Below are 9,629 nucleotides of genomic sequence, written 5' to 3'. Positions count from 1 at the left end.
ATTTTTGGATGGTTAGGTTTTGTTTGTTGTTTTGCTGCTGTTTCGGTGGTCTCAGTTAACAAAATAAACAGTTGGTATGGTAATCCTATGTGCTGTTTTTTGAAATTTTGCTAGGAAATCTGGGAATCATGATGAATGCCAACACAAATGACTTTCAAGTAAAATATTATGTGTGGGTATGTGGTTTGGGTACGTATAAAAATTGCATGTAAACCATGTAAATTGTGTGCATTAATTACAGGTAAACCTCCGACCTTTAGGAGGTGGGACTGTGCACTCTTTCAGTATAATCTTCTCTGTAATCTTTTCTGTATTCAGCATCTTGAGAAATAACTTGAAGTGGAAGCTGGAAGAGCCTACAGAAGGCAGATGTTTGGCCTCGGTAGTTCGGGAACCTGTGTAAATATTATTTAGGAGTCCTGATTTTTTGAGAATGTGTATGGACAATTGATGCAGTCAGTCTGTGTCTTTTTATTTTACTTTATTTTTATGTTATATATTTTTACATCATTTTTCATTTTTGCACAATGTATGCATTTTCATCTTGGTTATATTCCCCACACAATTCCCACCCCCCTTGTTTTGATCCTACTCCTTTCTCCCCCCCAGGCCCCTAGTGTGCCTCTGGTTTATAGTTGCTTGTTGATTTTGATTTTTACTTTATTATAATTAGGTTTTTTCCTGGTCCTTTATTTAGGTTTTCTAGATTCCTGCTATGAGTGAGACCATCCAGTATTTTTCTTTTTCTTTCTGGCTTACTTCGCTGAGCATGATCCCTTCTAGCTCTATCCATGTTGCTGCAAACTGCATGTGTTTATCTTTTTTGACTCTGGGTAATATTCCATGGTGTATATGCACCACATCTTCTTGATCCAGTCATCTATTTTTGGGCATTTGGGTTGTTTCCAAAGCTTAGCTATTGTAAACAGTGCTGCTATAAACATAGGTGTGCAGGTGCCCTTTTGATTTAATGATTCTGTGTCCTTTGGGTAAATACCTAGGAGTGAAATTGCTGGATCATATGGAAGCTCCATCTTTAGCAGGTTGAGGAATCTCCATACAGCTCTCCATCGTGGTTGGACCAGTTTGCACTCCCACCAGCAGTGCAGGAGAGTTCCTTTTCTCCACATCCTCATCAACATTTGCTGTTGCTAGTTTTTTTAATATGTGCTATTCTCACTGGTGTAAGATAGTGTCTCATAGTAGTTTTGATATGCATTTCCCTGATTACAATGATGTTGAGCATTTTTTCATATGCCTGTTGGCCATTTGCATTTCCTCTGTGTCTTAATGAAACAGGAGGCCTGCAGCTGCTGTGCCACAGGGTGTGACTGGCCTCAGTACTGGTCCTTTGGAGGACCAGCCCTGGAGAAAACTGCAGAGCAAGAGGCCCATGAACAGCACCCCAAGTTCTGGTGCTGTTCACATGGCTGCACTGCACAGGTAGGGTCTGGGCAACAAGCTGGGGTTTCACTATTTTTTTTAAAAGATTTATTTATTTATGCACACAAGAACTGGGGTATAGGCCAGAGATGTGGGGGGTGAGAGGATTCACCAGAGACAGAGTGGGGAGCAGAACAGGCAGACTCACTGAAATACGACGCTGCTGAGGGGAGCAGCGAGCCATGAGAGGTCTGCTATGCCATGTGGGTCACCTCTCTGACCAGGGATTGAACTCGTGCTAAAGTGGCTGTGGATAGCTTCATAATGTTGCGTCTTAACCCCTTGTGCCACCAGGGAGGCCCTGGGGTTTCACCTTTATATTTATAAAGGTCCATAATTCTAAATGGACCAATCAAATTCAAGGTCCCACAGGTGCCAAAGAAGGTTTTTAATACTAATCAGTATATAAATGGAGTAAGATGTGATTGTCAAAGAGAAGGTAGAAGGAATGGATGTGTGGGCTTGTTTATGAAAAAGAAAAGAAAAGTTTTGTCTTAAGCTGAAACTAGAAACAGAAAAAAATAAAAGACATAAGACACAATGAGAAAGGAAAAGGAAAGTTGTAAAAGGTTTATGAGAAAGGAATCCTGGGGAGTTTTCTTACCTATGATTACTTACATATGATCAATCTGGGTAACATTTAATAAATTTGTTGTAAGGTTTGAAATTAATCCTTAATATCTTAGTGTACTTACATAGTAACTAAACCTCCTTTTCTTCCACTTGATAAATGGACAAAGTTCTCTGCTTTTGATAAGATGTCATGAAAGTTTTCCCCTTCCCTGAAAGCACCGAAACATGTATTTTCAAGATAATTTCATGTGCACTTGTTCTTATCAGCAGGCCCTTTGTGTAACTTACAGAGCTAACTATTATGAGTTGTAAGAGATTCCTTCCCTAGCCCATTCTCAGGAGATGAAGATATCAGGTGGCATCACACAGATACACACACACACACACACACACACACACACTCACTCCTGTCTCATCTTCCCTTTTGGAAAGTGCTCACATTTTTATATTCTGACAAAAAATAAGATTCCAGAAATAAACCTGGTTCTTAAGTGCACAATAATAATTAGTTAGTTAGTTAAAAAATGGGCTTCCCTCTGCGTGGTCTACCAGTTCTTCCTCCAAGACACCCAACTGGTCTGTAAACCCTAAACTTCTCCGTGTATTGGCGCTTCTGCCAATGTTGTTTTCTTTCTTAAAATAGATATTTATTGTTAATTTGAAAGTTCAGACTTAATAGATACTGTCAAAGAATCTTGGACAATGATCTAACCATGTCTCTCCCACCCACTCATCTTCAACTTCATCCTTTCTTTCTGTCAGAAAATGCCCAACGTTCATGAGATCCTCAGACGCTGAGGAGGCTAGACCTGCACCACACTGGGGCGCTTGTTCCTCGTTGTCTAGTAAAGCAGAAGAACACGTATGAGAGTTGAGAATATTATCATCATGGTCTTCTCCTTTTATCCATTATTGTTAATATCCTCGTTTCTCTCCTTTTCAGTTGATTTGAAATTTCTGTACTTTGAATCTTATCAATTATCAGTTTTTCGGTTTGTTTGATAAAATCAACATAATCAAAATGGCTCCACATGCCTAATACTTTTAATCCTACCACATCCTCTTTGACATGGAAAAATAAGTTCCTGGTACAAGCTTCCCCTCCTCAGCATCCACTGGAGCCTACCAACCCACTGGGTTTGTCACCACCCCTCCAGCAGCTCTTTTTATAAGGTCAGCAATTGCATCACAATTCCTGTAACTGATTTCTCTGTGGTTCCCCAAGTCACTCTTGGGTATAAGCAACAACCTCCAGGCATGTCCTACTGAATCCCAATTTTTGAACCTCCTGTCAATGTCCCAGGCATCTTGTCACACAGGCCTTCTCACAATCCGAAATGACTTACATCCAGGCCTGGACTGGATCCTGGTTTGAGGAGGGCACCCTCCGTAATTACATTCAGACCTTTTGAGCTTCAGCACCTTTTACTGAGATGCCCTTGCTCCAATGTGACAAGAAAACCTCAGGTAATTTTTCAATGGCTTTTTGTAATCTACGGAGTCCTTGTGAAACAGGGCGGAGAGGCCACAGAAGGGCAGCAAGGCAGGAGGCCGGATGGAAGGATGGAACGGCCAGCCCCTGCCCTGCCACCAAAAAGCCCCAAAAGGCCAAAAACCAAAGCCAGGAGATATAGACTAACACAGGACAGCGCCCGATGAGAGGACAGGTCACTGTCCATGGGTTCTCACCCGTGCACACGATTGCCAGAGACCTCAGGCTCCAGGGTGAGTCCTTTCGCCCTGTGATGCATGATGGAGTCAGGGCCAAGCAGAGGACCCTACAATCCAGCTCGTTGAGTGTACAAGTATACATGTGGGTGCTGAATCACCACCAGCTGACTCCCCCACCTGTGGGTCCTCCTCCTTCTGGGGACACCAACATCGCCTCCACATGGTGCCCGATTTCCTTGAATAACAGTACAGGGTACAAGTCAGAATCCTTGCCAGGCAGCTTCTAATCTCAGAATTGCAAGTCCAGGCTACAAACTTCTTCTCTACAGAGGGATGTAGTTTTCTTTGTGCCTATTCAGACTGGTTTAAAGTCCATGCAGAATTGACATCCTTAATTTCCCTGTTCTCGTATCTTTTTCAAGCCCCACTTCCTAACATCTAGTCCACAAAATGCACACATGCCATCATTTGGATATTTCAGACCGAAAATAATTAGACAAGCGAGGCCAAAGCCGAAGTTGTTATTTGGATTAGCAAGAAAATTGCTTTCATCCTTCCTTGAATCTGCAGTCACCTATGAATGAAGGCTAGGATGACATCCCTGCTGGGAGTTCTGTCTTTCACTGATGCACTCTGGAGTCAAACTTTTTCTGCACTGAAGCCATTTCAAAAGCATCAATAAGCAGAAATTTCCAAATAATTAAAACCAACAGTAATTACAAAAGGTTCACAACCGCCCTGTGGAATGGGACATTTGGCTAATGTTGTTACATCCATTTCAGTGGTAGTATTTTTATTTCAGGCTACAGGCAGGCTTTGTAAGAATGTGAAAATCAATACAAAAGGTTTGTCTGGGGTGACATGTTTGTTAATGTTTTATTGATTATGCTATTGGTTGTAAATTTTCTAACTTAATAAAGCTCAAGAATTTTTTGCAGTAAAAGACAGAGGTTATTTAATGAAATGGCAACTTAATGCAAACTACTAACATCAAACATTGTGATGGCTTCACAGTGACATCCATTCATCACCATGCAAGTGGGCATGATCACACACACACACACACACACAAACACACACACAGGAGAATATTATGCCATTGAAAGGGAAGGCTGACACACAAAAAAAATCATTTACACATGCACTAAAACCAAAAAAAAAAAAAACCAAGAAAAACCTGGCGATGTGCTCTGAATAGTAAAAGAAAGACTGAACATGCCGACAGCTGTGTACTTCATAAAAGGATACTAGGAATAGGTGCGTTTAAAGCTAAGCCAAGTTACAAGTGCCCATAATTCAGGCAGTGTTTGTTAAAAATCCAGGATAATCCGCTTTCTGTATCCAGAGTGAAAACACTGTGGATTAACCCAAAGATTTTGTGTATCACAAGTATTTACTTAACATACCTAAGAAACCACATAACTTCAGCCCAGGCCTGTTCATGTTCCTCCTTCCCAGGCCCAGCCTGTACACCCCTGTACCCACTGTACTAAGGTCCGGGACTGCAGGACTTCAGCTTCCTCCCTATCACGTGGGTTCTAGTTATCTCCTGAATGCAGGTCTCCAAGGACAGAACTGTTAGATTAAAAGTATGTTCCAGGGCCTCCCTGGTGGTGCAGGGGGTTAAGCCCAGCACTATGAGGCAATCCACAGCCTTTGCAGCGCGAGTTCGATCCCCGGCTGGCCAGGGAGCAGCCCACACGGTGAGGCCGCTGCTCTCCTGTCTAGCCCGCTGCTCCCCTCAGCAGTGTCAGGTCAGTCTGCCTGTTCTGCTCCCCACTCTGCCTCTGGTGAATCCTCTCACCCCCCACACCTCTGGCCTGTACCCCCAGTTCTTGTACGCATAAATAAATAAATCTTTAAAAAAAAAAGTATGTTCCAGTGACTCCTTCATAAAACAAGCTTGTCACTCTTCAAATGCAAATCCTTTCGGAAGGTGTAGGGTAAAGAAAATGTCAGGCTTTTCTGCCCTTCCGCCATCAGGATAGATGATGGATCCTTGTCCTGAATGCATGCCTGATGGCGGGCACCTGGAATAGGGTGTGGGCATAGGTAGATGGGATTCACCTGGGCTAAGACTGTGCTTTTAAGGGCGGCGTCACGGGGACGCCAGCAGCAGCAGTAGAAGCCGAAGCCGAAGCCAAAAGAGAAGCCGAGAAGCAGCAGAACGAACTCCAGAGAGCTCAGATAGAGTGAAGACTTGCTGGGGGCTGGGAGGCCTGCCAGCCTCCCAGCCCCCCAGCCAGCACCCCTGCCTGCCATATGCCTGGTGAACCCCAATAAAAAACCTGCAAAACCACTGAGGACTCTGACTCCTCCTTTACCCGGTCTGCATGGGATCCTAGAAAACCTGCACCGTGCCCAGTCCTGCCTTTACAATTGGCGTTAGTTGGCAAGATGATCCATGCAGACGGGTACTGGAGCCCTCCGAAGACCTGGAGGGACTAAGGAGTAACGGTGTTTGCCTGTGACGACGCTGGAGGCGCCATGGCGGCACAGAAGATGGATACGGTCCGGGAGCTGCAGGACGGGACCTGGCATGAAGGAGACACCCAAGAGGACCAGCCGACGACACCCGAAAGGACCGGCCAACGACCCCTGAGGCAGCAGAATCATCGGGGAGCAGAGGACCACGATTCATAGCTCGCCGGTGCTGATGCAGGGAGAGGCCAATGGACTTCAACTGATGGACTTGAACTGATGGACTCACACTGATGAACTTGGACTGACAATCCCGCCAGAAGGCGGAGGACCTTGCAGGTTAGTATGTTTTGGGACCCTGCGGGTGGAACAGTTTTGTTTGTAAACCCCAGGAGATGGGAATCTGGGGGTGGCCAGTGGGCCTTGATGGCCAAAAGCAGCCTGTGGATGCCCAGCAGCCAGGTGGAGGAGAAAAGCCAACTGAGAAGGCAAAAGCTGGTGCTGATGCTAAGTTGAGAAGCCCTGAGCGGCTGTTAAGCAGCCTGAGTATGGATCCCCGACCCATGTGCTTGTGCAGTGGGTTGGCCTGAGTGCAGGGGTCTGCGAGTCGCATGGGTGGCCATGAAGGCCGAGTGTTGGAGCGACTGCAGACAGAAACCCTGAGGGTTGGCGATTACCCCCAACAGAACAGAATCGCCAATCCCAGAGCGAGTGCATCCTGGGGGTGGATGCTGTGTGTGGCTTGTAGCCGAGACGACAGCCAGAGAAGGCCGGGAAGCCCGACGGCTCCTGGTGTGATACAATAGATGCCGTGAGTGGTTCCCCTCCCTCGTATGAGCAGAGCCTTCGGCAGCAGATTTGGTGGCTCATCTGCTGGTACCAATAATTGTCTTTTGCACTAGGTTGGTGCCCTGCCTGGTTATTTGTGTTCTGTTGTATTTTGTTATATTGTATTTTGTTATATTTGATGTATTTGCTTTTGTGGGCCATGGCTGCATTGTTTGTTTGCTTAGAAAATTGTGTATATATATATATATATATGTACAGACTGTATGGTAGAAAACCCTGAGGGGGTGGACTGTAGGGTAAAGAAAATATCAGGCTTTTCTGCCCTTCCGCCATCAGGATAGATGATGGATCTTGTCCTGAATGCATGCCTGATGGCGGGCACCTGGAATAGGGTATGGGCATAGGTATATGGGATTCAGCTGAGCTAAGACTGTGCTTTTAAGGGCGGCGTCACGGGGACGCCAGCAGCAGCAGCAGAAGCCGAAGCCGAAAGAGAAGCCAAGAAGCAGCCGAACGAACTCCAGAGAGCTCAAATAGAGTGAAGACTCCCAGCCAGCACCCCTGCCTGCCATATGCCTGGCGAAACCCAATAAAAAACCTGCAAAACCACTGAGGACTCTGACTCCTCCTTTACCTGGTCTGCATGGGATCCTAGTAAACCTGCACCATGCCCAGTCCTGCCCCCTACAGAAGGGAAATGCATATCACTGAATTCCATGTTCCTTTTTCACCCCTGCCAGAAAGCCCTGATGCACTGTCTTCTATCTTTTGCAGCATTCCTAGAATTACTTCATGTGATTCCACCTGGCCAAAGGTGTTTCCCAGTTGGCCACAGTGGAAGTCAGTGTGCACAGCTGCCCAAAGGGGACTTGCGTGGCCTTCGGACCACAGAGAGCACAGTGACACTGGGGATCATTTCCCCCGAGTGCAGTCTTGATCATTTTCCACTCTCATAACTAAACTGGCATTCATTTTTTTCCCTTCCAAATACCTTTCCTCGGGAAACAATTTAAATAACTGTTTTGTCATTACCAAAGTCTCTTGAATCACCAACTCTTCCAAGAAATTGTAAAGACCCTCATGGAACTCCTTCAATAAAGCATTTATTTCCTCAGAATAATGGTGGAAGGCGAAGAATTACCGTCCTGAGCATTCATTTCCCCAATTACCATCAGTGGGTTTTCTCTCTACCTGCCAGGTTAATAACCAACCTGTTTTATCACCTCGCCATATAAAAAGCCTCCTTATCTGGCAATTACCTTTTCTCTCTCTCTTTTTGTTGAATTATTTTTAACATGTCTTTTCAAGTCTTTTCAAACTTTCTAATGGAGCCCTCACGTGAATGTTTCAGGTTTTTTCCTTCCATTCTAAATCTCACAGAAGCTCTTACAAATTCTCAACAGTAATTCTCAATTAATAAAAACTTCACTGAGACATGACTTCTTTTCCTTTCCACTCATTTAAAAGTCTCCCCCAGTGACTCTCTAAAATATTTGGAAAACAATTTTAAAGTGAAAATAAATCTTTAAATATATAGCCATGAAACCAAATTCTCTTTGGGCTTGAACTAGTCTTAGTTATAAGTTAATGCTTCCTGAGAAGTCTTTCTTTTTTCCATCTTTCTATAGCTTTTACCATTCCATATATATTTTTTTTTTTTTTAAAGATTTATTTATTTATTTATACAAGCACTGGGTACAGTCAGAAGCGCAGGAGGGTGAGAGAATTCACCAGAGCCAGAGCAGGGAGCAGAGCAGGCAGAAGGACCGAAGTACACTGCTGAGGGGAGCAGCGGGCGGCAGGAGAGGTCTGCGCGCCATGCGGGACCCTCCTCCGGTGGCCGGGGAGCAGCGGGGATCGAACCGCCGCTGCAGAGGCTGCGGGCAGCTTCGCAACCCAGCGCTCAACCGCCGCGCCACCGGGGAGGCCCATTCCATATATTTTTTTTTTTACTTTTTAAAAAGATTTATTTTTATTTATGCATACAAAAACTGGGGCCAGAGGTGTGCAGGTGGTGGGGGGTGCAGTGAAAGGATTCACCAGAGACAGAGCAGGGAACAGAACAGGCAGACTGACTGAAATTCACTGCTGAGGGGAGCAGTGGACTAGACAGGAGAGGTCTGCTATGCCATGTGGGTATCTCCCTGGCCAGGGATCGAATTCCTCCTGCAGTGGCTCCGGATAGCTTCATAGTGCTACGACTTAACCCCTTGCACCACTAGGGAGGCCCTGTGAGTTTAATCTTAATGTCCCTGATTAGGAATGAGTGAAGTATATTTTATATATATTGTACTGATCTTTTTTTATTTCCTCTTCTGTGGATTGACATGTATTTTGCCCACTTTTTTTACCCATGGGGAAACTCAAGTTTTATTAACTTGAGAAGACTTCGACTTCCAATCTTGATAGAATTACAGCTGCAATCAGACACTGGGAAATAAGCAGTGCAAAACTGTGATCCCTGACAGAAAGATCAATGAAGTGAGTCCTAGGATATAAATTGATTTGTAGATATCAACACACACATCTACTCTGGATTCCTATCTATAATGTGAATCATATATGCTGATACAGTCTTCCAGTCTACAAGTTGGTGTCCCGTAACACAGAAATTTTAATTTTGATACTGTTAAATTATATGTATAAATTATATATGTTGATTTTCATAGTTTATCTTCCTCTGCCTCTTTCCACTGTTCTCAAAGTTATTTTTTAAAAAATCTATATTTTTC

General features: G+C 44.5%; 1 long non-coding RNA gene across 5 annotated transcripts in view; it reads left to right on the top strand.

Annotated features, from left to right (window-relative positions):
* The first annotated feature begins 3,245 nt into the window (after positions 1-3,245).
* The window catches only part of LOC119251652 (uncharacterized), an 81,470-nt gene continuing 75,086 nt past the window's right edge, over positions 3,246-9,629 (top strand). For all 5 annotated transcript variants that reach the window (XR_008552985.1, XR_008552984.1, XR_008552986.1 and 2 more), the window contains exon 1: positions 3,246-3,483. This is a non-coding gene — a long non-coding RNA (uncharacterized LOC119251652). The remainder of the gene's footprint in view (positions 3,484-9,629) is intronic.

The sequence above is a fragment of the Talpa occidentalis genome, unplaced genomic scaffold, assembly GCF_014898055.3.
Source record: "Talpa occidentalis isolate TD23 unplaced genomic scaffold, MPIMG_talOcc4v2.1 talOcc4.2, whole genome shotgun sequence".
Lineage (NCBI taxonomy): Eukaryota > Metazoa > Chordata > Mammalia > Eulipotyphla > Talpidae > Talpa > Talpa occidentalis.
Note: the sequence above shows the minus strand (reverse complement) of the source record. Positions and strands in the feature narration are given on the sequence as shown.